General features: G+C 46.8%; 1 long non-coding RNA gene across 1 annotated transcript in view; it reads right to left on the reverse strand.

The window, feature by feature from the left end:
* Positions 1 to 674: 674 nt before the first annotated feature.
* LOC113624926 (uncharacterized) overlaps positions 675 to 8,140 on the reverse strand; it is a 40,006-nt gene continuing 32,540 nt past the window's right edge. Inside the window, exon 3 of the long non-coding RNA XR_003434516.1 lies at positions 675 to 920. This is a non-coding gene — a long non-coding RNA (uncharacterized LOC113624926). The remainder of the gene's footprint in view (positions 921 to 8,140) is intronic.

Below are 8,140 nucleotides of genomic sequence, written 5' to 3' on the forward strand. Positions count from 1 at the left end.
TGTGCATGTTATCTGTGACCTAATCTCCTCTTCTTATAACGACACTAGTCATGTGGATTAGGGCCCCAAAATCACCTCATTTTAACTTTCTTCTTTAAAGACCCTACTTCCAAATTCAGTCACGTTCTGAGGTATTAGGTGTTAAGATTTCAATATATGAATTGGGGGTGAAGGGGCAAAATTCGGCCCTTAACACTGTGTGACCCTGGGCAAATCCCTTTCCCCCTCTGTGACAGTTTCCTCATTTGTAAAATGGGCCTGAGAGCAGCAGTGGGAACACTAACCCTAACCTTGATGGTCCCTCTCAGTTTTGATCATGTGATGTCCCCAGCTGAGACTAATCTCTACCTCTCCAATCCCCACAGCACATTTTCTTAATCTCTTTTAGATGGCACTATTTCCCTCATTCTGCAAGTATATATTGAGTTCCTACCACAGACCAAGCACAATTCAGCACTGGGGATTCAATATGGAACAAGACAAAAACCCTATCCCCTGGCTTCCTGCGGCTTCCTGTCTAGCAGCAAGAGACAGACTTTAATCAAACAGGCTCACCAGGGCTTCCCTGGTGGCGCAGTGGTTGAGAGTCCGCCTGCTGATGCAGGGCACACGGGTTCGTGCCCTGGTCCGGGAAGATCCCACATGCCACGGAGTGGCTGGGCCCGTGAGCCATGGCCACTGAGCCTGCGCGTCCGGAGCCTGTGCTCCCCAACGGGAGAGGCCACAACAGTGAGAGGCCCGCATACCGCAAAAAAACAAAACAGGCTCACAAACACTGACCTCTTAGAGTCAGCCTTGCAGTTCTTGGTAGATCCTCTTTCCTCTACTTGGCCATGGGCTTCTGGTGCACATCCATCTTTACGTCCCTCACCCTGCTTTGCACAAGGTCTGGCACGTGGTAAAGCCTAAAAAAAGAAATGCTGTCCAAACAAACAAACCAGTGAATGAATACAGCTCAAGTGATGGTTTACAAAAGGAAATCAAAGGCGGTTCGACTCCATAAATCACTCTAAGAAGTGCTGACTGCACAATGCTTAACGATTCTTAGCTTTGAAAACAATTTCTACATTAAGGTTTGCTAATCCTCACTGTCACACCATGGGCAGCAACTGACTTCAATCTGACTCAACTTTTGATTCTGGCCTCATTTCTTCCATGGCCCTGGAAAGGACAGGGGCAATTTTTTTGAAACGGGGGCTCATTGTAATCACTTCAATGTTGGCGCTAAAGTGACCCTTTGGAATGTCGACAACAACAACAACAAAACAACCAGAAAAGCCCACACATTTGTTAGCATAGAGATTCCCACAGATACCAGTTAGGAAACCCCAATGCTCTCTGATACCAAACCAGCAGGGCTGGGGTGGGGATGAGTGCTTGCTAGGAACATTTCAGGCAACAAATGTTTATTGAGCTCCTAATGTGTGCCAGACACAGGCTAAAACATATGAGTACAGTGGTGAACAGTACAGTCTCGGCTCTTCTGGAGTTCAAGTTTTTTGGAGAGGGCAAATACTGATAGAGATAAAGAAATAAATTTTTTTTTTTTTTTTTTTTGCGGTACGCGGGCCTCTCACTGTTGTGGCCTCTCCCGTTGCAGAGCACCATCTCCGGAGGCGCAGGCTCAGTGGCCATGGCTCACGGGCCTAGCCACTCCGTGGCATGTGGGATCTTCCCGGACCGGGGCACAAACCCGTGTTCCCTGCATCGGCAGGCAGACTCTCAACCACTGCACCACCAGGGAAGCCCCAATAAATAGATTTTTTTGAAAAGAAGAAGTAACAGTGATAAGTTCTAACAAGGAAAACTGCCAAGGATATAACCCAGGGACCCGCTTTAGCCTGGGAGGATAGGGTAGGGTAGAGGTTCCTTTTCATAATTCATAAAACTAGCTCAAAAGGACTTTTCCAACTTCCTCTATTTATAAATGGGGAACATGGGGCTCAGGGAGGGAAGTGACTTGTCCAAGATCACTCTGCAAGTTAGTGATGAAAGTAGGATTAGGGCAACTCTCCTGACCCGCTCATGGCTATCTCACCAGCCCTCAAGCAGCCTCAGCTTTCTAAATGCAACCAATCTCACAGATTTTCAGGGCTGTGGGTTGAGGGACAGGGCAGGGATTGCTTAGAAGTCTTGCTCAGTCTCTTGTCTTCTATCTATGAAAATGCTTCACAGTTAAAAAGTGAAAGTGACTCTCGCTTCATTTTATATACCCGTCATCAAGATCTGGTGATGAGATACTCTGAGAACCTCAGTTAATACGGTCTGGGTTAGGAGGATATGGTGGACATCTTATATTTTACTTGCCAGATTAACTGGATTCATATGCGGGTGTGTGTATGTCTGTGTGTGTGTGAGAGAGAGAGAGGAAGAGAAAGAAGGTGAAGCAGGAAGTATTTTTTGCTGTTTGCTATTTTGAGTCTTAGTCACCTGATTGCAGTCACATACTTAAATAGCTACTCCTATGGAAAATTTTCTGGTTGTGTCCAAATTGTGACAGCAACACTCAGAACTGGGGAATACATCTACCTTGACTCTCTTGTGGCAAGAACCCCCCTCTCTACCTTCTATATCCATCTATCATAGCTCTATTGGTTTACATACCCATCTCCCCTATCTCTGCTCCTAGAAGACATTTAAATATCACTTCCTGGCGAAGACCTTCCTGGACTCCTAGACCAGGTTAGGATCCCTGGTAGGTGCCCCCATATCACCTGTAATTCTTCTAACGGCATTCATGGAACATTATTGAATTCACACTGTGAACGTCTATCTTCTCTGTGTACCATAAACAGCTCTGTGAGTATAGAACTTGGCCCTGTCTCAGCCATAGATGCATTCCCAGTGCATAGCACAGTCCCTGGTCCCTGGGAGCCACTCACTATTCGGTTGTTGAAATGAACAAACAACCCTATATTATTCATTTTTATTTATATCCCTGGCACCTAGCATATTTCCCATCCCAGGCTAAGTGCTCAAAAAATGTTGACTTGAGTTAAAGAATCCCATCTATGGCTCTACACAGTTTGCAAAACACACTTTCTTCTTTTAGATTGAGACTCATAACATCCCTGTGGAGTAAGCAGAGCAGCGATTAACATCCTACTTTATAGACTATGGCTCTGGGAGCTTTAGCAATTGCCCCCGGGCATCAGGCTAGAGCCTGTGGAAGAGACCTTACCATTTTGAGCCTCCATGCTCTCATCTGCAAAATGGGACTAGTAATAAAACCTACTCCATAGAGTAGTTGTAGGGATTAAATGAACAAATGTACGTAATGTGCATACAGTAAGTGCTGTATACATGTTGGATGTTACTAGGTACAAAGGCAAATGAGAAAACCTGAGATCTTAGGGAAAACTCAGCCAACAATGATCATGACCCAACTCTGGAATATTCCTGACTTTATAGAAAATATGATCAAGGTTCCACTGGCCAGTATTCACCCCTTGTTTAAACAAGGACATTGGGTTGTGACATCTGATAGAATTGTACTTCTCTTTCCTCCACCACCCTGTCCCGCACACTAAACTATTTATGTGAGTGAGAAAAGTTACATCTCCCTCAGCTCTGCCTTCACTAGAAGACAACACACTGGTTAAATCTGCTGTTAGCTGCTGCCTGTTGGCTCCGATTATAGCGAGAGTGTGGTGTCCATGGTAACCAGCCAAGCTGGCTTGCTGTGGTACAAGTTGTTGGAGAATATAGAAGAAGGGACCATCGGAGGCTGAACTGGCTGTCATCTCAGTTTCTAAATGAAAGAATTCCACACTGTGCTTTGGATAGTTGGTGAATCCAGACAAAATCTGGATTTCCTAAGCAGAAGGCACTGAGTTCATTCCAAGGCCACTGAGTTTCTGATGAATCTGACAAGTAGAGATATGGATTGTTGGCAAGGGCAGTAGTGGGTGAGATGGTAGGAGGACAGAATGCCAAATAAAATGATAGAGTGAAATCCTGCCACTCCCTTGAACCTTCTGTGGCTCCTTATTCCCTGCTGCCAAGTCTTTTGTGGGACTGGACTTAAACACTGAGTTACTCTCAAGAACCAAGGTAGCCATGGTCACTATTTTCTCTCTCTTGTCTCTGTGCCTCTGGACATCTGTCCTGTTCTCTCTGTAGAACGGGGCCTTCTGCTTTCTCATGGTTCCTGCTTCCCCACAACTTCTGCTTGTGTATGACATTGACTCCAGCCCTGACTCTACAAGATTTTACAGGTCCAGCACCGGCTACCTGCTTGTCACTGTCTCTGTGCCTCTTCGTTCAGAATTTTGAAAAAGGGAATCCATTTGGTTGTTATTATTCAATGGCTTAGATGGCCTTAGACGGTCGCTTATCTACCCTGACCAGTCAGCTGCGATGGAGTAGCTTGTTTTTACCATGATCACCAAGGGATTTTAGCAAGGACTACAAGTGGGGACAATTCACAGAGAAGGGGACATACACCACCTGAAATTCCATGAATTAGAGATTCCTTTGTCCTTACAAGTAAACGCATTCAGTAGGATGTATTCGTTTCCTAGGGCTGCCATAACAAAACACCAGAGTGAGTGGCTTAATTCTGGAGGCTAGTCCTAAATCAGGACTGGTCCTAATTAGGACTTTTAGGAAGTCCTAAATCAAGGGGTAGGCAGGGCCATGCTGTCTCTGAAAGCTCTAAGAGAGGATTCTTCCTTGCGTCCTCCTAGCTTCTAGTGGTTGCTGGCAATCCTCATTCCTTGGTTTATGGGCATATCACTCCAGTCTCTGCCTCCTTTGTGGCATTCTCCCTGTGTGTCTCTCTGTGTGTCCAAACGTTCCTCTTCCTATAAAGACAGTCATTGGATTAGGGCCCACCCTGATCCTGTATGAGCTCATCTTAGCTTGACTGTGTCTGCAAAGACCCCATTTCCAAATAAGGTCACGCTCACAGGTGCCAGGAGTTAGGATTTCAACATATCTTTTGGGGGGGGACACAATTCAACCCACAATAGAGGGTAAGGAAAATAAAGAGAATTAGTCTAATCTCAGTGCACCTGTCTGAGAGGTCCTGAGAAAACAGCAGTTTTGATTTGGGAGTAAGCAGACATGAGCTAGAGGTAATTTTGAGACCAGGCGCACCTCCTGGAGGGAGAGGCCAGTTAGGTGGGACAATGAGGGACTTTGGACAACCTGGAGATAGTGAAGGGAACTGGATTCCTGGGTGGCTGGGAAACAAAAGCATCAGGAAATGGGAGAAGATAGACTTTATTTATTTTAAAATGTGGTCCAGGACCCACTAAGAATGGTCACAGAAATCTGGAGCCAACTCCACATAACACCTAGGAGAGTATCTCTTAAATGATAGGCACTCAGGGCATTTTAGTGAGAGAGCAAGAAAGAGAGGAAAGAGAAGGCGGTGGGTTGGGTTCGGGGGGGCAAAGGGGAAAGAGGAGAAAGACTGGATGTGTTGTGCAAAGTCTCCCACCACCCCCCGGGGCTGGAGGGACTGCCATTGTCCACACGCCACAGCTTTCCAGCTTGGTGCTTCCCTTACTGTATGAAGCTGCCTGCTGACTTGCCCACCTCTGCCTCCCGTCTGTGACTCTGTGAGCCAAGGGGCTGTATCCTTTCTGTTCACCACTGCATGCCCGAAGCTGGCACAGAGCCCACAATGCGTGGGCTCACAATTACGCTCGATGGTTATACACAGGTGAGGGAGTAAAGATTGTCAGGACGAAGTGAGAGAGTGGTATGGACATATATACACTACCAAACGTAGAATAGATAGCTAGTGGGAAGCAGCCGCATAGCACAGGGAGATCAGCTCGGTGCTTTGTGACCACCTAGAGGGGTGGGATAGGGAGGGTGGGAGGGAGGGAGATGGAAGAGGTAAGAGATATGGGAACATGTGTATATGTATAACTGATTCACTTTGTTATAAAGCAGAAACTAACACACCACTGTAAAGCAATTATACTCCAATAAAGATGTTAAGAAAAACAAAACAAACAAATAAAAAGAGATTGTCAGGAGCCCCAACCTAAGTCCTGGGCTGACAAGGTTGCAGGGAGCAGAGGAGAAAAGGCTATAAATTGGAGGTTGACCCAGGGCCTAATGGTTCCTAATTTCAGTTAGTCACATGACTCATGTTCATGGTCCACATGCACCCCGCCTTCCGCAGGACCGGTTCAGGAGCAGCGAAGCCACGGTCGCCTTGGCTAAGGGCAGCAGTGGTGAAGCCCAGGGCACACGTTCTGACACAGCTGTCTCAGGCCATGGAGGCTGCACACAACCCCACCAGGAAGAGCTCACAGGGCCCAGATAACCCCAGAGTGGGGCGGATCAGAAAGGAGAATCAAGACCTATGACCTGAATCCAGGGCACCAGAGACCAGGCCTCCAGCTGTGATCAGACCCACCACGGAAGGCCTGAGGCAAGAGCCCCATCTCTCCTTGGCCCAGCTTCCTCCTCCGTCAATGTTGACACTGGGTGGCCTGAAGGGGACGTGTGGGACAGTGCAAGGAGATGGGCAAAGAGTCAGAAGGGACAGCTTTCAAGTCTTTACACAGCCAGTTACTAGCTGAATGGCCTCTCGTGAGACATCAAAGCTCTGTAGGTCTTAGTTTCCTCACCTGCAAACGGAACTTTGGCCAGAGCACATCTGAGTAGCACTTAGGAATCGGGGCCATGGAAATATCATCCATGTAGTTCCTCATATGCCACAGACAAGAAGGAAGGGAGTCCTGAGTTCCAAGGCCAAGTTAGTTTGGTCTCAGCCCCAAACATGAACACTTACAGGTGATTCTCCTCATGGTGAAGGACAAACTGGGTTCCTGCCTCAGGAAGAAGAGACAGTTCCACATCATTACCTTAGCTCAGAGCCTGGGGTGAGGGACCCACAGGCAGGCAGAGGGAGACAAAAAGAAGAGCCAAAAAGGTGCCTCCGAGACGCCTCCTGCTCTGCGGTATTGTTAGCGCCTCAGCTCATGCCCCATCTGGGTCCTTTTCCTCAGGCAATTCACTTAGAGTCTGAGGCAGAATATTAAAATCAGTAAAAATATTTTCCAGCAAGAATCATCTTAATTGGATAAATATGGAGTACTTTTTAAAGGATAAACATGAAACTAAAAACGCTGGAAAAGTTGAAGGCAGAGTTAAATGCTTAAAGATGCATAAAAGTTTGCAAAACATCCCTGTGGTGTATCTGATTATCAAAACATGCTTTTGTGGTTTTTTTTTTTTATATATATAACCAATGTGTCATTTTGACATGTAAAAAAAATCAATTTACCATCTGGAGTTGACCTGGAATCTTGGGTCAGCCTTGTGAGAATTCTAACTTCAGGAAATGGGGTGGGCAGAAAGCAAGGAGTAATTTCATAATCATAGAATCTGCAAAAACCCTCCACCGATGTGCTCCCTCAGCCAGGATTCTCTCGCTCTCCCCATTCACTTAAAAGCTGTTGGCACTGTCTTTTTAAATGTCCACACTTTTTTCTATCATTTTAATTATATTGAGCAGAACTCTACCTCGTTATAACTTTTACAGTTAGCGCTGTTTCTGGCTCACGGAGCCACAAAAATTCCAATGAATTCTCTCTTCTATCTCATAGCCCATTAGATATTTGAATGAATAATGACACCCCTAAGTGTGTTGTCCTCCTGGTTAAACCTCCCCAGTTCTTTCAACCATTCCTCCATTCGCATGAAGACGAAGTGGGGGAAATGCTGCTATTTTGGGAGCCAGACAGAGGTAGCTTTATACCCTGACTCTTGCCAAGTAGCTGTGTACCCTTGGCCAAGTCACACAATTTTTCTGGGACTCTACTACTACTTCATGAGGTTGTAAATAAGCCTCGTTGAGAGAATGTGTGTAAGACACTGGTGCGGCGCTTGCCTCACGGTTGGTGCTTTGTATGATGGTCGGGCCAGTATTGACATGGGACCAGGGAAAAGTTGCTTGCAACCACTCCTCCTTCAGGATAATTCTACATAAAAAAGGAATGGGGGGCTTCCCTGGTGGCGCAGTGGTTGAGGGTCCGCCTGCCAATGCGGGGGGTGCGGGTTCGTGCCCCGGTCCGGGAGGATCCCGCGAGCCGCTGGGCCTGTGCGTCCGGAGCCTGTGCTCCGCGACGGGAGAGGCCACAGCAGTGAGAGGCCCGCGTACCGCAAAAAAAAA

The sequence above is a fragment of the Aethalodelphis obliquidens genome, unplaced genomic scaffold, assembly GCF_003676395.1.
Source record: "Aethalodelphis obliquidens isolate GAN/ISIS:26980383/991018 unplaced genomic scaffold, ASM367639v1 scaffold14, whole genome shotgun sequence".
In the NCBI taxonomy this organism is placed as follows: Eukaryota; Metazoa; Chordata; class Mammalia; order Artiodactyla; family Delphinidae; genus Aethalodelphis; species Aethalodelphis obliquidens.